General features: G+C 43.1%; 1 long non-coding RNA gene across 3 annotated transcripts in view; it reads left to right on the top strand.

Annotated features, from left to right (window-relative positions):
* The window catches only part of LOC102503383 (uncharacterized), a 26,700-nt gene extending 6,590 nt beyond the window's left edge, over positions 1-20,110 (top strand). For 2 of the 3 annotated variants that reach the window (XR_003549805.1, XR_334938.3), the window contains 5 exons: positions 1,218-1,379; positions 5,018-5,101; positions 7,880-8,068; positions 18,092-18,355; positions 20,032-20,110. This is a non-coding gene — a long non-coding RNA (uncharacterized LOC102503383). Of the gene's footprint in view, positions 1-1,217; positions 1,380-5,017; positions 5,102-7,879; positions 8,069-14,409; positions 14,470-18,091; positions 18,356-20,031 lie in introns of those variants that run through there. The other variant, XR_003549806.1, reaches the window with a different exon arrangement.
* Positions 20,111-20,112: the final 2 nt, after the last annotated feature.

Raw genomic sequence — 20,112 nt, 5'->3', positions numbered from 1 at the left:
TGGACCCGGTGGCTTAAACTCACACTGGGCGCATGTGCGTGCGTGCCCAAGATCCTGAGAGAAGAGTGGAGGAGAAGGGATTGTGGTGTGGCCATCGCCCCTGGGGGGTGATTTCTTGCTTTCTGTCTCTCTGTCTTTCTCTGTCTGTCTAGCAAGTGCACGCGCCCTATAGCAAAAACCTCTCCAAAAAAAGAAAGAAAAAAAAATAAAGAACAATATTTTCAAAAAGACTGTAATTATCCTTTTCTTAAAAATGTACATAAATGGCCCCATGAAAATAGGAGAAATATATATTGTTTCAGCAAAGAAATGGACAGAAAACATATTCAATATGTGGACTCAGGAAGGAGAGGGCATGGCAAAGCCAGATATTTTTTTTATCTCCCTAAAGTTTTTTTTAATTAATTAATTAATTAATTAATTTATATATATCCAATCGCATTGTTTAGCTTACAAAGTGAATATTTCAGTATGTGAACATTTCTCCCCAGTCCAGTTGAGCAAAACATCTTCAACAGATAACACCACACGTCCCCATCCCGCCAATGCTCTGTCTCTGTATCCCTCCTCCAATGTCCTTCCCAGGCCCCCCTCCTCCACACACACCACATCTGGCATTCACACCCACCTCTGTGTTTGTACATCTTTTAGTCAATCAGTTTCAGTCACAGTGTGGACACTCGGTATATATTAAGTGGGGAGCAAGGCCAGATTTGAGCCTGCATCAAGTTGACAGCGTATTCAGGGGTCAAGGATCAGGTGGTAGAAAGAAGCTGTGGTCCTGTACAAGTTGTAGAAGTCCTCACATTGCGCTGCCCCTTCGAAGGAGTAAAGAAGGAATGGAATTTTCCTACTATGCTGTTTTCCTCTTTCTGGGGATCACAGATAATATTCTTTTGTTGTCTCAACAATAATCACCTTAGAACTTACTGACATTACAACTGGGCATGACGCAGAGTTTTGTAGCAGAATGGGCTAAGTACATTAAAGGTTCAGGCAAGAAAGAGTTGACCTTTCATGTGATCCTCGTATAATGTAAGTGAAAGAAACGCTAATAATGCTAGTAGCCATTTACCCATAAGCACACAGTACATGTTTATATCTTTCACATTCCAGAAGCTTCAGCTCTAGGGTTCCATGGGGCAACCTCCCACATGAGTGACTCAGGGATTCAAAATCCTTTCATGATCTAACTGTCACTGTGTGCTTCTTCCAAGGTTGTCTCAGGAAAGGAAGAGAGAGCAGAGGAAAAGCATACCTTCTTTTCACTGCCTTTGACTGGAAATGACACCACACTTCCGCTCACATCCCATGGTCCTACGTCGATATAAGTGACCTAGGAACTAGATTTGCTGGTTTTTTAGGAGAGAATAAGTCAGGTGAGTATGCAGCTCATATCTGTTCCATGTGTGTTTTAGTTCATTTTCATGTTGCTATACCGAAAACCACAGACTGGGTAATTCATAAGAAAATAAAGGTTTATTGGATTCACAGTTCCAGAAGGCCAAGGTCGAGGAGCTCCACCTGATGAGGATCTTCTCATTGCTAGGACTCTCTCCAGAGTCCTGAGACCCTCCAGGGCGTCACGTGGTGAGAACACTGGATTGGCTCTGGTTTTTCTCATTCTTTTCTTATAAAGCCACGAATATGCAGTCATGGGAGCCTCACCCTGATGACCTTGTCAAATCCTAATTACCTCCCCATGTCCCACCTCTTAATTCCATGGCTGGATTAAGTTTCCACACACTTTTTTTTCTTTTTTTTGGAGAGGTTTTTGCTATAGGGCGCATGCGCTCGCCAGACAGAGAGAGACAGAGAAACAGAAAGCGACAAATCACCCCCTCAGGGGGGATGGCCACACCACAATCCCTTCTCCTTCATTCTCCTCTTGGGATATTGGGCACGCATGCACACATGCCCGGTATGAGTTTAAGCCACTTGGTCCAGGACTTGAACCATGGTCAGCTACATGGGAGTCCAGTGACATAGCCATTACGCTAACTGTTGGTCCTAAGTTTCCACACTCTTAATACTGTCACTAATAGCAAACAGATCTCAACGTATGAGTGTGTGTGTGTGGGGGGGGCACGTTCCAACCATAGCACCATGTATTAGCCTATTTTCTTCTCAGATAATCATATAAAGTATGTCATCATTATTAGATCCACTTTACAGATGAGAAACTGATTGATTTTCCTATGTTTTCATAACTTGTAATTCACTGAGAAGTCAGGATTTGAGCCAAGTTGATTTGGCTCCAGTATCCGTACTATTGGTCACTACACTAAAATATTGCCCGATGATACGAAAAGAAGAAAGTAAGAGATTGTTTTAGAAGATAGGGCCCATGGGACATGTTTGCAGACTATAGGTGCACTCTGAGTGAGAGGAAGACCCGTAGAGAGCTTGGAATTTTCTAGTCTGGGTGGCTATAAGGGGAACACTCAGAGAAAGACCTGTGGGAACAGCTGCATCCCGTCGGAGGCGTGTTCTGTGTGACAGGCCCGTGAGACATCCACGTGAGCGTCCAGCTGAGATCTGGAGCCGGAGGTAACTGCAAGGATGCAGTGGTCGTCACAAGAGGATTTCTGAAATATTCATGACCAAAGACACGAGAGGAGAGGGTCAAGGGCAGAAATTCGATTTGACAAATGACTTTATTGTTAGGGTTGATGAGGGAGAGGGAAGGAGATGCTTTGAAGATACCTGGTGCGCCGTGAACCGTGGCGGGAAGGCGTGGGAAGGCAGAGAAGAGAGACTTTCAAGGCCAGAGAGTGCTCAGCAGGGTTGGGTACTGCGGACATTTCCTAAAGGATGAGGGAGAGCAGGGACAGCGAGGTCTGGGAGTTATGGAGCCCTACTCAAAGCAGCTGGTGAGCACTGGGGCGGCTAAGGACAGGAAGCAGGCCCCCCCACCCCCCTGCTCACTCTTCCTGGAAGGAAAGGGAACACAGTTAATTCCCAGGGGCACCAGCGCAGTGCCTGTGATCTGATCCGATACCGCCTGTTCAGAGTAGTTTCAAGATAATGACAAGAGTCGGGAAACCAGATTATACGACAGGCGGGTGGAAAATGGAGAAAGGAGGCAGGGACTGCGAAGGAATCTCACCAAGAGCTTGGAGTGAGAAAAGGGAAGGAAAAGAAGTTAATGTGTTTCTTCATTTATTTGACTCACGTTTATGGACTGCCAAGATTAAGGGAATGTGGAAATGTGGAGAGAAAGTTTTCTGAGCTAATATAGTTAGGGAGAGAGATTAACGAGGGAGCCGAGTACCAGGAGAAAGGAGCCCTGGGAGATGCGAGTCGCAATCCAGGGAGGGGCCGTGGTGGGTCTCCCTGACTGAGAAGGAAGCAGGAGGAGAGAAGTGTGAAAAAAGGCACCAGACTGAGCGCGAACGGCTTCTCAGGGAGTGTGCTTATTAGGGTGCAGACTACCGTCTGGGCGGCTTAAACACTAGAAATGCATTTCCTCACAGTTCCAGGGGTTGGGATTGCAAAATCAAGGTTTCAACAGGATGGGTTTCTCCTTCTCCTCCTCCTTCTTCTTTCTTTCTTCTTTCTTTTTTCTTCTTTCTTCTTTTTTTGGAGAGGTTTTTGCTATGCTCTCGCCAGAAAGACAGAGAGAGAAGGAGAGACAGAAAGCGAGAAATCACCCCCTAGGGGGGATGGCCACACCGCAATCCCTTCTCCTCCATTCTCCTCTCAGGATCTCAGGCACGCACGCGCACACGCCCAGCATGAGTTTAAGCCACCAGGTCTGGGACTCAAACCGCAGTCAACTACATGGGAGTCCAGTGACGTAGCCATTATGCCAACTGCTGGTCCCAGGTTTCTTCTAAAGCCCCTCTCCTCTGCTTGGAGATGGCCACCCTCCCCTGTCCTCACATTGTCGTCCCTTGGCAGGTCTGTGTTTGAACCTCTTCATCTCATGAGGACACCAGTCATATCAGATTACGGCTCTCCTAATAACCTCATTTTAACTTATTTCCCTCTTTAAAGACGGTGTCTCCAAATATAGCTGCATTCTGAGGTACTGGGGGTTAGGGCTTCAGGGTATGAATTTTGGGGGTGTGCAATTCAACCCTCACACAGAGGTTACCTTTTACTGATCTCAGTGAAGACATGGAGTTAGGGAGTTAAAGGGCCGACTCACCCCAGTCTGCCCGTTGCCCTGCCGACTGTCTTGGTTTTAGTACAGTTGGTTCCTTCTCCAGGAAAACCAGTCCGCAGTAAACCAGGGGATCCGTCATGCTACATGAAGCCAACAAAACTGTTTTGAGTGAAATCAGCCTGGTAATCGCCCACCCCATTGAGTCAGCTGCCAATTTCTCGTTTTCATGGAGAGATCTTTGGTCCTCTGAGAGTGTTCATATCTGCCAGTCAAACCTGTCGGAAAGTGGTGGTCTGATGCTTACTTGCATCTCTTCAATATCATAACCATTCCTTTGCATGTATATGTCTCCTGACAAGCTTTCATAAAACTCTGAAAGAACTTGGGACCAGCAGATGGCATAATGGCTATGTCGCTGGACTCCCATGTAATCAAATGCGGTTTGAGTCCCGGACCCGGTGGCTTAAACTCACGCTGGGAGCATGTGCGTGTGTGTGTGCCCAAGATCCCGAGAGGAGAATGGAGGAGAAGGGATTACGGGATCCCCGCCTGGGCGGTGATTTCTCAATTTCTGTCTCTCTGTCTCTCTCTGGCGAACGCATACGCCCTATAGCAAAAAAAAAAAAAAAAAAAAAAAAAAAAAAACCAAAAACCAAAACAAAACAAAACAAACAAACAAACAAAAAAACCAACCAGCAAACGAACAAACAAAAAACCAAAAAAACTCCGAAAGTACTCATAGCAATAACATCTAGTATAATAGAGCTGCAGCCATCATGTTGGCAGCAAGATTTTTAAGAATATTGTCGCAAATCTGCCCAGAAATTGAGGGTCTCGCTGCATGACAGCCTCAGGACCACCAGGGTTAGGGGTTCCCACAATCTCACTCCAAACTTTCTTCAACAGATCTGAAGACATCTCCTGAAAGTGTCACATTCCCCAACAGCCCCACGAGTCTACAGCACTCCCCCCTCACTCACCATGGAGGAGGTAAGTCGTGTCCCAGTGTTTTTCCTCACACAGAAGCCCCCTGCGGCTCAGAGCACCTCGTGCTGAGACTGGGGTTGGGACCGTTCCTGCCGAGAGCCTAGCAAGGCGGCTCCAGAATAGTACTGGGAGTACAGCCGTGTGCCTCGTGGCTGCATCTCGTCGACGGCGGCTGCATGTGTGACAGTGGTCCCGTCAGGGCATATACAGGCGATGCTGTGTAGCCGAGGCGTTACTTTCTCTTGGCGTATTAAAGATCTTGTTTCATTCTCTAGTTTCATGGTTGTTTGAAATAAGCTGGATCAGCTTAGCTGTTTTGTTTTTAATTTTGCCAGAGGTTGGGTGCACTCACCAGAGAGAGAGAGAGAGAGAGAATCCCCCTAGGCAATGGCCACAGTGCAATCTCTTCTCCTCCATTTCTCCCTCTTTCGGGATTTTGGGCAAGTGCATGCACCTGCCATGTCTGTCAAGCCACCAGGACTCAAACTCTGTGGTTGGCCATGTGGAATCCAGCTGCCTTAACCACCAGGCCACGGGGCTGGGTTTTATATAAGTTCCTGGGTCTCGAGATTTGATATATTTGACATGATGAAAAATTCCTAGTCTCCCCCCCCCCATATTATCTCCCATTTTCTCTCGTCTCTTCTTCTGGAATTTAGACAGGTATGTGTTAGCCCTCACTCTGCAGTGCTTCACCTCTCTCGTGTTGTTATTTCTTTGGATTGCATTCTGGGTAATGTCTTCAGTTATTTTCTAGTTCACCAACTCTCTCAGCTACGTTTCATATACTGCTTAATACATCAACTGAATTATAAATAATGCATTGCTTACATTTCTTTTTTCTTTTTAACTTGCCTGGGGGCCTGGGCACTCACCAGGGAGACAGAGCGAGAGAGGGAGAACGGAAAGCACCTCCCTTCATGGGTGTGGTCATATAACAATTCCTTCTTCTCCATTTTGCCCTTATTTTGGGATTTTGAGCATGCATGCACATGTGTCTGGCATGTTTTTCAAACTGCCAGGTCTGGGACTTCAAACCAGGTGGTCAGCCATGGGGGATCCAGCTCTTTTAATCACCAGGCTACAGGCTGGCCCAACATTTCTTGAAACTGCCTTTTACAATTCTTTGAAGCTTGGGTTGAAATTGAGTACTCTAACAGACATTTATATTCCTTGGCCTCTACCCTGGGTGCGCTATTAGCTTGGGGACACTTTAAATTCTTTACTCGAATGTCTGTGACTGCCATGTGTAACATGAGTGATTATGAATTCACAGGTGAGGAGGGGTTCTTTTCTTTCTATCCCATGACAAGCACTAGACAGATAATTTCTCCACAATTCCCTCAGGTTTTCAGTTTTGAAAACATGAATTCCTGACTTTTAAGCCTGCTAAGCAACATGTTAATTTTTAAAAAAAATGTTACTCTGGCATGTTTTTCAAACTGCCAGGTCTGGGACTTCAAACCAGGTGGTCAGCCATGGGGGATCCAGCTCTTTTAATCACCAGGCTACAGGCTGGCCCAACATTTCTTGAAACTGCCTTTTACAATTCTTTGAAGCTTGGGTTGAAATTGAGTACTCTAACAGACATTTATATTCCTTGGCCTCTACCCTGGGTGCGCTATTAGCTTGGGGACACTTTAAATTCTTTACTCGAATGTCTGTGACTGCCATGTGTAACATGAGTGATTATGAATTCACAGGTGAGGAGGGGTTCTTTTCTTTCTATCCCATGACAAGCACTAGACAGATAATTTCTCCACAATTCCCTCAGGTTTTCAGTTTTGAAAACATGAATTCCTGACTTTTAAGCCTGCTAAGCAACATGTTAATTTTTAAAAAAAATGTTACGTATTATGGCATCTTAGTTTTTTCAATCAGTTGGGGCATGTTGTGAGAAACACACATCTTTACATTTGTTTTAAATGGTTTTTAAAATTATTTTTAGCCCTAGCATCTAGCCTACATTTAACTATTAATCTCTTAACCTGTAATTTTACCTTATTGGGTGAATGAGTGAATTTATTACTTTTTAAAAAAAGTTTTTATCTAACTCTTCCAGCAGTTCTATTTCAATGCAACACCTGTTTGAAGTGTTTATCTTGATTTTTCTCTCAGTGTTGTTACTACTACCAGGGCAAGTTGTTATTTTCCATTTCCTGTTCAGACCTCAGGCTCTGTACACACTGACCTATAATTACAGACCAAGTATTAGGGTCTTTCATGCTGTGGCAAACCTGCCAGGGGGAAAGTTTCTTTACTTGTGGGCTGGCCAGAAACCAGCTGGCAATCTGTCAGCACCCAGCTGAAGCCCTGGAAGGAAGTCTTCTCCCAGATCGCACTAGGCGCGATGAGGACTCTCCCTGAGCCTCAGGGCTCGGAGCAGTCCGTCTCCTGGGTGCAGTTCCCCACTGCATGACCTGCCTCCAGTTGACTTAGGGCAACCTTCACGGGCACTCACATACACAAGTACAGGTGGCTTTTTCCTAGAGGGAGTCACAGGTTTTCCTGGGCTGTCTTTCACTGAGAGCCCCAAAAGTAGATCTTTATTTCAGGCATCTCTAAGACAGGACTCTCCAGTTTACCCAAAACAGAGGAGAGTCTCTCTCTCTCTCCTTTCAGACATCCTAGACCTGTGACCTCACGTGCAACCTTCAGGTTCCTCTCTGCCTACCTACCCTAGCTTCTTCCTGTTGGAAAAGCAGTTGAGGGGAATTTCTGGGGCTTGGACTTAGTTCACATCTTCTCACAACCCTCTTTGAATTATGTGCCCACTACCAGTGACAAGGAGAGTCTGTCTCCTCTGAGAGACGTGAATTAGAGTGCTAGATCGGCAGCTTGCTGAAAGGAAATGAGGGCACCATTTTCAAAAGGAGAAAGAGGGAATGGCGGAAGCGTGTGAACAGCGGAAGCCTGCTACGACGAGGCACCTGTGACCCCACTCGGCAGACACGCGTATCAGCTTTACCTGTAAGCATTCTAGATTTTTACTACAGTAAGTTTTTTTTTTTTAATAAGTAATTTAACTACGTATCAGAATAGGGTTCCGTTCGGAATGCTCATGCCTGTTGCCAACTGTTAATGTTCTCAGATGCGCGTATCTTACATTGCAGGACATCTTCTCCCTGCCAGGTGTGTGTGTGCCTGACTCCAAATGATTTAACTATTGTTGGGTCGTTATCAGGTCACATAGTTGAAAATTTTTGGATAAAGAAGACTTTAGATCTAATGCAATCAAGAATTTGGCTCTGTCCCCCTTGCAAACATTGGTTCCTGCTTCTATGTCTCTGTGTTAGCAGGACAGGTCAAGCATGAAGATGCTTGACCTCTTGGTCAAAAGATGACTCTCAGGTATAAAACAGACAACACACTGTCTTCTTTATATTGATAGAGAGAGAGGCAGAGAACAGAGAGGGAGGGAGTGTGTGTGCGGTGGAGAGAGAGAGAAAGAGAGAGAGAGGGAGAGAGATTGAGAGATTTTATGACTTTTTCAAAAGAAAGCAGGGTGTTATTTCTAGAATTATTTTAGTTTTAAATTTGTGATAGGGCATGTGTGTGTCACCAGAGAGAGGCAAAGGGGGAGAGAGAGGGGAAGTGAGAAAACAAGCTGCCAGGTCTGGGACTCGAACCATGGCTAGTCATGTGGGAGTCCAGTGCTTCAACCACCATGCCATTTGCTGGCCCTTATGACCCTTTTTTAAGAACAAAGAAGGATTTTCCCAAAGCCTTCAGCAAAATTTTCTTTGACTTTCATTGGCCGGAATTGGGCCAAGCACACATCCCTTTTTTAAAAGATGGCTTTACTGAGTTGTAATTGACATATGCTAAGCTGGATGATTTTAAGTATACCTGTTATATGTTTTGGCACACGCATACATCCCCGAGACCAGCACCACAGCCAGGATCGTGACCATGTACTGCACTTGAAACTTTCTTGTGGCCTTTCGTCCGCCCTCATCGTCATTCCTCCCTACCCATCCCACACACGCTGGCCTTTTCGTCCCTGTAAGTTATATTGCATCTTCTAGAGTTTTGAATAAATGAGATCATACACTATGTAGGCTTTTTTAAAATAAAGAATTGCTTATTTCACTTTATTATGATTATTATTACTATTTTAATTTGACTGGAGAGAGGCACAGGGAGAGACAGAAAGGGAAAGTGAGAAAGCAAGCCACCAGGTCCAGGATCAGACCGTGGTTGGCCATGCGGGAGTCCAGTGCTTAACCACCATGCCACCTGCCGGCCCCATCTGCTTTCTTTCTTCGGTGTTGTTATCTTGAGATTGGTCCATGTTGTTGTGCACATCCATAGCTCATTCCTTTTGATAGTAGAGTAATAGTCCATTGCATGGATCTGCTGCAATTTGTTATCTGTTTCCTGTTGATGGACACTTGGATTGTTTTCAGTTTGGGGCTAAATAGAGGAAGTTACTGAGCATTTGTATGCAATTGTTTGTATAGACATATCCTTTCTTTTCCCATGGGAAATGTCTCATAGTGAAATAGCTGAAGCCTATGATCAGCATATGTAAAACGTTTTAAGAAACTGCAAACTGGGATCAGCAGATGGCGTAATGCTTATGTCACTGAACTCCCGTGTCGTCGACTGCAATTCGAGTCCCAGACCTGGCAGTTTAAAACTCATGCTGGGCCTGTGTGTTTGTGTGCCCAAAATCCTGAGAGGAGAAGGGATTGCGGCATGGCCATCCCCCCCCCCACCCCGAGGAGGTGATTTTTCGCTTTCTGTCTCTCTGTCTCTCTATCTCTCTGGTGAGCTCACACACCTTGTAACAAAAACCTCTCAAAACAAAAAAATTGCAAACTGTTCTCCCAAGAGGTTGTTATTTTGTATTCCTACCAGCAGCTCCACTGTATACTTGTGACACTTGCTATAAATAGTCTTTTAATTTTTACAAAATTTTAAAATTATTTGTTTTGAATTTGCTAGAGTACATGTGTTCTCACCACAGAGAGACAGAGAGAGAGAGAAAGCAAGAAAACTCCGCCTCCTGGGGGATGGCCACACCACAATTCCTTCTCCTCCATCTTTCCCTTTGGGATTTGGGCACACACGCACACACATATGCATGTAGAGCATGTTTTCAAGCCACTGCATTTAGAATGTGAACTGTGTGGTCTGCCATGGGGATCCAGCTGTCTGACCCACCACACTAATGGCTGGCCCAGCCTTTTTCATTGTAATCGCTCTAACCGGCATTTGCAGTGGTATCTCATTGTGGTTTACTTTGCTTCACCCTAAAGTCGAATGATGGCGAGTATCTTTTTATATGCTTATTTGGCTTTTAGTGAAATGTATGTTGAAATACCTTGTCCGTTTGTAGCAGGTTACCATTTTAGTGGTATAAGGATTGACAATCTTTCCTTTCTCTCTCTCTCTGAATATTGCTATCTAATTGTTCCAGTATTGATTGTGGTGAAGACTATCCTTTCCCACTAAATTGCCTTTGCAACTTGTCAAAAATCAGTTGGGCCAGCCTATGGCAGGGTGGTTAAGGCAGCTGGATCCTGCAAGGCTAACTACACAGATCAAGTTCTAGACCCCGTAGCTTGAGAAACGTGTTGGGCATGTGTGCAGGCCTACCCCAAATTCCAAAAGGCAGGAGAAAAGAAAGGAGAAGGGATTGTAGCCTGGCCTTCCCACGGTGGGTGTCCTCCACTTTCCCTCTCTTTCTCTGTCTCTCTGTCTCTCTCTGAAAAATGTACATACCCTCTGGCAAAAAAGAAAAAATCTGTTGTCTTTATATGTCTGGACTCCACTTCATTATATTGATCCTTTTTTGGTTGGCATGATCATGCCACACTTTTTTATTACTAACGCCTTACAATAATCTTGAAGTCAAGTAGTGTTAGCTCACCATGGCTGCTCACGTTCTCAAAGTTGTTAAGCTATTCTAGGTTCTTTGCATTTCCATACGAATTTTAGAACCTGTTCATTCATTTCTCTAGTAGGTTTAGGAGAGTTTTGATTTAGATTGGATTAAATTAGGTCAACTTGGAAAGAATTGTTATCACAGCAATGACTTTTTGTCCCACAAATAAGGTATGTGTCTTTATTTCTTTAGACATTCAAAAACTTGCCATTTCATCTCAGTTGTTGAATTTATATGGTAAAGTTGTTCACGATCTATTTCCCTACTGTCTATTTTCGGAAATTACACAATTTATCTTGAGGCAACTGTAGATTCCCATGCAGTCGTGAGAAAGAACAGAGGGTTGTGTATCTTTTACCCAGTTCTCTCCAGCGCGGTCTCTTGCACACCTCCAGTACTGGAGTGCAGCCAGCATGTAACCATAGCGAACTTCTCATCACCCCGAGCGTCCCTCTCCTTGCTCTTTGACAGCGACATCCACTCCACTCCCTTGTCTAGCTCTCCTCAGTCCCTGACAACCACAAATCTGCTCTCCATTTCTATACTTTTGTTGCAGTCAAGGTGTTATAAAAATAGAATTATAGCTCTTCTCCTAAGCAGCCTGAGGTTATCTTTGAAAATGTTTCACTATTCACTTGACCCAGAGAACCCCACAAATTTATGCAAATCAAGAGGGTCAAATCTTCATGTTCACTTTAAGAACACTCGTGAAATTGCTCAGGCCATCAGGGTATGCATATTCAAAAAGCCACCAACAATCTGAAGGATGTCACTTTACAGAAGCTGTGTGCCATTCCGTCGTTACAATGGCGGAGTGGGTGATGTATCAGGCCACACAGTGGGGCTGGACACAAGGTTGGCGGCCCAGAAAGAGTGCTGAGTTTTTGCTGCACATGCTTAAAAATGCAGAGAGCAATGCTGAACTTAAGGGGATAGATGTAGATTCTCTGGTCATGGAGCGCATTCAGGTGAACAAGGCACCCAAGATACGCTTCGTACGTACAGAGCTCATGGGCGGATTAACCCCCACATGAGCTCCCCCTGCCACATAGGGATGATCCTCACTGAAAAGGAGCAAATTGTTCCTAAACCAGTAGAGGAAGTCGCACAGAAGAAACAGATATCCCAGAAGAAATTGAAGAAACAAAAGCTTATGGCACGGGAATAAAGTCAGCATAAAATAAATGCAGATAAAAGTAAAGAAAAAATAAAATAGAATTATACAGTTTGTAACTTTTTAGAATTATTTTTTCTTTTTCACTTAGAGTAATTCCTGAAGATTCATCAGGGTGATTGTGCATATCAGTCGTTTTTTGAGTGAGATTCTGAGATAAGGATGTCCCATGTGTTCATGCAGTCACCCATTTCAAAAGATATCTGGGTAGTTTCTGCTTTTTAGACTACAGCAAATAAACTTCAATGAACATTCTTGTACAGGTGCGTGTGTGTGAACATAAAAGGTCTTTCTTCTGGAATGTGGCTGGCAGATGGCATGGTGGTTGAGGCTCTGGACTTCCACATGGTTGATCACAGTTCGAGTCCCAGACCTGGTGGCTTGCTTTCTCTCTTTCCTTCTCTCTCTCTGTTTTTTCTCTCTGTCTGCCTCTCTCTGGTGAATGCATGTGCACTATAGCAAAAAATAATAAATAAATAAATAAATAAATAAATAAATAAATGCCATTCTTTTGGGAAGAATGTCTAGTGGTGTAGGTCATACGGCAGTTGCATATTGATTTACTAATCAATTTGTTAATTGATTAAGAGATAGACAGAGTTCATGTCCCAATCCTGTCTCAGCCTCAGCCTCAGCCTCTCAAGTCGTTGGGACCACAGGTATAAGCCACCATGTCTGGCTTTTTAGGGTGGGCAGGGATTGAACCCAAGCCCTTGGCCTCAGCCTGGGTTCAAATAGCATCATGGACCAGCATGTGCTACACAACTGAGCCTCGTGTGTAATTTTTTTTTTTTTTGAGAAGTTTTGCTATAGGGCAGAGCGCTCGCCAGAAAGACAAAGAGAGACAGAGACAGAAAGCAAGAAATCACCCCCCCGGGGGATGGCCATGCCACAATCCCTTCTCCTCCATTCTCCTCTTGGGATCTTGGGCACGCACACACACGCGCCTGGCGTGAGTTTAAGCCACTGAGTCTAGGACTCAAACCGTGGTTGACTACATGGGAGTCCAGTGACATAACCATTATGCTATCTGCTGGTCCTCCATGTGTAATTTTTAAAGGATCTGCTAAATTGCTTTCTAGAGGGTCTGCAGCCTTTTACACGCCAACCAGCAAATCCCTGAGTGATCCAGTTTCTTCACATCCCGACCAGCATTTGGTGTTGTGACTATTTTTTATTTTAACCATTCTCTTAGATCCAGTGATGTTTCATTGTGGTTTTGGCTTTAGTTTGTACATTCTTAAAGGCTCAGGAAGCTACGTACATTTTCACATGCGTACCAGCCATCTGTGTATCCTCCTCAGTGGCGTTTCCGTTCATGACTTCTGTCCTTCCTAACTGGATTGTCTATTACATTGAGTGTTGAGGTTCTTTATATAGTCTATATGTATTCTACATAGCCATTGTTGAGGATATGATTTGTAAATATATTCTCCCAGGCTGTGGTTTTACACGTCTATCTTTTTAACTGAGTCTTTTGCAGAGTAAATTTTAAATTTTGATTAAGACCGGTGCATTGTTTCTTTCCTTTCATATCTTGTGCTTTGGAGGTCAACTCTAAGAACTCTTGCCCTAACCCTAGAACCCAAAGATTTTCTCATTTTTTTAAAGAAAAGATTTATAGTTTATATTTTGCATTTAAGTCTATGATCCATTTTGAATTAATTTTTTTTGGTTTTGTTTATGTAGTTCTTCCATGAGGAAGAAAAATAGAGGAAGACAGGGAGAAGAACTGCACCGCAACATTGAATGTTGCCTCAGTTTACCCCCAGATTCAGGCAGCCCAGGGCGGGCATCTGTAGGCCTGGCGTACTCAGGGATTACTATATACCCAAAAGTCTTCTTTTTTCTTTCTTTTTTTTTTTTTTTGAGAGGTTTTTGCTATAGGGTGTGTGCGCTCTCCAGAAAGACAGAGAGAGATAGAGAGATAGAAAGCAAGAAATCACCCCCCAGTGGAGATTTCCCTGTCCACCCTCGGACAACCTCCCGTTATCAACATCCCCATTAAAGGGGACGTTGTTGCAGCTGTTGCCCCCACGTCAGGCATCAGCTTACCCAAAGTCCATGGTCATTAGAATTCTGTAAGCTTTCAGAATCTGGGCATTTCAAGTCAGTAATGATCAAAGGCAATATTTAAGAAAATATATATATTTGGATGTTTCATTTCACTTTACATGCCACTGTATTACTTTAAATTAATTGACATATTGCTTTTAGGTGACTTTTTAAAAATTCTGTTGCCAGGGCCAGCAGATGGCGTAGTGGTTACATGGCTGGACTCCCACATGCCATCACCAGTTTGAGTCCTGGACCTGACAGCTTGAAACTCAAACGTTGGGTGTGTATGTTTGCACGTGTGTGCCCAAGCTCCTGAGAGGAGAATGCAGGACAAGGGATTGTGGTGTGACTATCTCCCCGGGGGGGTGATAAAATTCTTATTGCCAATAAATGATCTCTAAAATATTTTGCATAAAACACATTCTCTGTATGATCTACAAAAGGAAAAACCTAAAAATCTAATATGGATATTTAGAAGTAAATAAAATCCTTTCTGGAAAAAAAAAGTCACTTTTGGTGTTGTACATTCTGCGGGTCTGGACAAATGTATCCACCATTACAGTATCATAGAGAGCATTTTCACTATCACTAAAATACTCTGTGCCCTACTACAACTGATTAAAAAAATAATAATTTAAAGCACGTGTGCATGTGGGTGGTGTGTTTCAGATGGGGTCTTGCTGTGTTTTGATCCTCTTCTTCAGCCTCTCAGGTAGCTGAGACCACAGATGTGTGCCATGGCACCTGGTCTTTCAGGGTAAGGTGCGAATCAATTCCAGGCTTCCCGTGTGGCCTCAGTCTACCGAGCAGCGGTGCCCAGAATTCTGAATGTATGTCTTGTACTCTGTGATTTTTGCTGGACTCACTTGTTAATTCTAGAAGATCCTTCTGTCAGTTCAGTGGAGGACTCTGTAAACAGTCACGTCCTATGTACACAGGGACAGTTCATTCCTCCCTTTTGGTCTGTGTGCCCCTTGCTTCTTTTCTAGCCTCACGCTTTGGCTAGAACTTGTCGCACTGCATCCTCACCGTGTGAGAATGTGGCCCTCATTTTGCTCCCGATTTTAGAAGTAGAGCCTTGAGGTTTCACCATTGGTAAAGGCTTGTTTTAACATTATAAACAATCTTTCTTTCCTTTTTCCCCAAAAGAGAAGATGAGAAAGAGTACCCTGTGAGGGTCTTGGTGATGCAATCCTCTCCCAGCCTCTGCCAGCCCTGGATTATGGGCAAGTGTGTGTCTGGTGTGCTGGGGAGGTCTCTGGACTTGAACCAGGAACTTTCTCATGTAGGATTGCCTCACAAAGCATTGTGTTTTGCTGCTGCTCCACCATCTGGACCCCAGATTGTAGGTTTTTAAACAGATGTTCTTTATCAGATTAAGAGAGCTCTTCTCTAGTCCAATTTTTCTGAGAGTTTAAATCATAAAATCAGTGTTGAATTTTGCAATTAATGTGATCGTGTGTTTTTTTCTTTAATCTTTTTTATGGTGGATTATACTGATTGATTTTAAAATATCAAAACAACCTAGCATATCAAGAAAAATAAATCCTACTTTGTAGTGTATAATTCTTTTTGGATACTGCTAAATCTATTTGGTAAAATGTTCCCATCCATACTTATGAAAAATATTGGTCTGTTGTTTTCTTTTCTTTTTTTTTTGTACTGTTTGGCATTTATATCAAGGTAATGTTAACTTTGTAAACTGAATTAAGAAATGTGCGTTCTTCTATTTTCTGAAAGAAATTGCATGGAATTGGTATAAATTCTTTATTCAATATTGTGAAAAATTCTTTAGTGAAGTCTTCTGGACTTGAAGATTTTGTTTTAGAAATTTCCAAATTCAACTCTTTTTTTTTTTTCTTTTTTAAGTTACAGGATGTTTTAGTAGCTATGAGATTATTCGGACTATTTCATACTGGGCAAATTGTGGTTATTTGCTTTTCTTAAGGGAGCTGCTCACTTCATCTAAGTTGCTAACCGTGTGTGTGTGTGTGTGTGTGTGTGTGTGTGTGTGTGTGTTAGTCCTGGTCCCGTATGACTTCGATGGCTGCAGGGCCTGTGGGGAGGGTGCTCTTCTATTTCTGCCATGGCTATTTGAGCACTCTGGGCTGCAGTTTGGGGCAAATGGAGAGGTTTAGTCAAGTAAGATGGCTTTGATCTCTGAAAACCTCCCACAGAGCAAACCACTGCATCTCTGAACAATACACGCGCCTACTCATTTCAAGCAACTGTTTATTTCCAGGCTCCCCATTGTAAGGCACTTTAGTGTCATATTTGAGATTGGAATTCATACTCCTACCACAGTCCTTTAGGTGTTGCTTAGAGTTTAGTTTAGTTTTGTTTTTGAGAGATTTTGCTGTAGGGTGCATGTGCTCAGTGGAGAGAAAGAGACAGAAAACAAGAAAACCCCCCCCCCCCCCAAGGGAATGGCCACACAGAATTCCCTCCTCCTTTCTCCTTGGGATTTTGGACATGCACGCTCATGTACCCGGCATGAGTTTCAAGCTGCTGTGTCCAGGTCTTGAACCGTGGTTGGCCACGTGAGAGTCCGGTGCCTTAACCAGTACATCACCTGCTGGCCCCAGAGTTTAGTTTTTTTTTTTTTACTAGTAACAGAAAAGTGGTAAAGAGTCGAAGAACTTATTTTTAAAAATCAGTTATTTTAGGGACTAGCAGATGATGTAATGGTTATGTTGCTGGACTCCCATGTAGTCGACCATGGTTCCAGTTCCAGACTGAGCTGCTTAAAACTCATGCCGGGTGCATGTGTGTGCATGCCCAAGATCCTGAGAGGAGAATGGAAGAAAGGGATTGTGGCGTGGCCGTCCCCCCTGGGGGTAATTTCTCACTTTCTATCTCTGTCTCTCTAACGAGTGCATACACCCTATAGCAAAAATCTCTCAAAAATTTATTTAAATCAATTACTTTATAGAATAAGCTAATTTATACATTTTCTTTCTTTTTTGAGAGTTCTTTTTTATATTTATTTATTTTTATTTATTTACTTATTTTTGTTACAGGGCGTGTGTGCTTGCCAGAAAGACAGAGAGACAGAAAGTGAGAAATAAGCTCCCAAGGGGGATGGCCACGTCACAATCCCTTCTCCTCCATTCTCCTCTCAGAATCCTGGGCACGCACGCCCATGCTCCCGGCGTGAGTTAAGCCACCACCAGGTCCAGGACTCGAACCACGGTCGACTACATGGGAGTCCAGTGACATAACCATTATGCTAACTGCTGGTCCCACTAATTTATATTTTTATAGAGATGACTCGATCATTTGTTCTCAATAATTCTGAATCTGGGTTTTAACTGAAAGATTGTGGATAGTAAACTCTATTCCCTCAAACAGAATCTTTTCATCACTAAGCTGTCCTGCTGAAGGAAGGAAGTTGAATGTAGGAAACAGCTCATTTACTGATGTGATGCACTGGAATAATACTGTCTCTTCACCACCAGGAACAGCATCTCGGGTGGAACGTATGCTTGTGCAGCTCTTTATTTATTTAAAGAGGTTTTTGCCTTAGGGTGCATGTGTTCACCAGAAAGAGGGAGAGTGAGAAAGACAGAGACAGAGAGAGATAAAGTGAGAATTCTCCCCCTGGGGGGGATGATCATGAGGGTATTTCTTCTCCATTCTCCATTCTCCTCTCAGGATCTTGGGCACACACCATAGATATGCCTGTTGTGATTTTTAAGCCAACGGGTCTGGGACTTGAACCACAGTGGACCATGTGAGAGTCCAGCTACATAAGTGCTATGCCATCTGCTGGCCCCCAATGCAGCCCTGAATGATGGATCAGAGCCTTCACGCTGCTTTACTTGAATTAGTGGTGGTTGCAATTACTGTCTCCCTTTCTCCCGAATAGATTGCTAGTGAGATAGGGTGGAAATTTGTGCAGGACCTACAAGACCGAAAAGCTTGCTGAACTGACATAGGAATCGATGAATCGGAGCTGTGGTTGTCGTGTTAATGTAACTGTGGGATGCTCTGCTGGGCAAGATGTCATCGTGTGAGGCAGCAGACGGGGCTTGGAGCCAAAGCCACCTGACTGTGAGCTCGTGTGCCACAATTTATCAGCAGTACGATTTGCAACGGTTCCTTAAAGTCATTGAACTTCAGTGTCTTTATGGTAAGTGAGATGAGTAGTAAATATCTTGTAATGTTATGAGAACTGGAAATAGTTTATGTCATGTATCCACCAAAGTATGTGTTTGGTAATAAAGTCCAACAAGTAGTTATTATTACCCTGCAAAAACAGCAACAGTAGTGATAAGAGACAGCAACAAAATGAATTAATTTTTTGATATTTAAGTTTATTTATTGGAGCCAACGGCTGGCATGATAGTTGAAGCATTGGACTCCCACATGGCTGACCATGGTTTGAGTCCTGGACCTGGCAACTTGCTTTCTCCTCTCTCTCTCTATCATGACCTCATGTCCCTATAACAAATTAAAAGGTGATAATAATAAATAAAGTTTTTAAAAAGTAAAGTTTATTTACTTGAACTTTGGTAGGCTGTGTGGGGGTCTGGCGCCTTAACCACCATGCTACCTGCTGACCCCCATGGATTATCATTTTTAGTAATAAACCTTTTCCAAGAAACCAAGGAAGACACACAAAGTGAATATTTAAAAACCTTCATGTATTGGGTTGTTGGAAAAGTCGCGACATATTTCCTCCTATGCAAAAATGCGTCATGACTTTTTCAACAACCCAGTAAAATTTTATAATCATTTATATGAAACTGGTGATGAATATTTCAAAATAGCATTCTTAAAATTTAAAAACATTAATATTCTTGGTTGAATTCGTTAGCATTTCTCATGTGTTTTGTAGGCTGTCAAGTTATATTACCTCCATGTAACCTTTCGTGTTCTAAATTTCCCTTTTGAGACCTAATACAAGTAGAATTTGTGGATTTTTTTTTTTTTTAGAAAGAGGTCTTGGTGATAAATATGCACATTTTTTTCCTGGGAAATAATCTATAATAATTCACTGGTCTATTCTTTAGAATTTTGAGTCATTTCAAACCACATATGATTCACTCTAGATGAAGAATTTATTTTTTTAAAAAAAGGATTTGACTCAGAATAAATTTTAGTCTCCAAATTTTTTTTTTTTTTTTTTTTTTTTTTGCCTGAGTGCACATGTACTCACAAGAGTGATGGGGGTGGGGGCTTTGGCTCTAGAGTGAAAGCGAGGGAGAAAGTACCCTCTAGTGGGGCATGGTTATGCCACAATCCTTTCTTCTTCATCTCTGTGGAGAGCAACAATCTGAAAACATGTGATTAAAACATGTGGCCTATAGACACATGCAGATATGCACTTCCATAAGCTACTCTAGCAGGACTATTGAGAGGCATTTATATACCAAAGCAGTAACTGCCTGTTGTCAATGGCTGTCTTCCTGTTGTTGTTGATCCCCAATACCCCCATACTGCCCAGTATCGAGCTAAAGGAAGTCACATGCGTTTATTAGATTGTCCCCCCCAAAAGATTAGAGGAATTATATGGCACCAGTCATTTTTACATTTTCAGATGATTTACATGCAAAAACAACTGGTTTGCATTCTGATTTCTCCTCCCTTATTCTCTTTACATTCCACTTCCTTCTTCCCCATTCCTTTTGCATCCCATTTTCCCCTTCCCCCATTTTCTGCCCTTTAAAAGAATAAACCTGAGGCTGATTCTGGTCACAACTTCTCCATCAGAGAGGTTGTGCCCAACCAATCCTCTCTTTTCTATACTTGTATGTCTGTGTGTGTTTGTTATTGCATCTATTTCTAACTATTTCTAATCCACAGCCTTCCCCACTCAGAAAGACGTGTTCATGCCGAGCTGGTCCTGGCAAAGTGGCGCCCAACGTGGGGCCTGAGTACGGGGCA

This window comes from Tupaia chinensis, unplaced genomic scaffold (assembly GCF_000334495.1).
Source record: "Tupaia chinensis unplaced genomic scaffold, TupChi_1.0 Scaffold000315_1, whole genome shotgun sequence".
Classification (NCBI taxonomy): Eukaryota; Metazoa; Chordata; class Mammalia; order Scandentia; family Tupaiidae; genus Tupaia; species Tupaia belangeri.
Note: the sequence above shows the minus strand (reverse complement) of the source record. Positions and strands in the feature narration are given on the sequence as shown.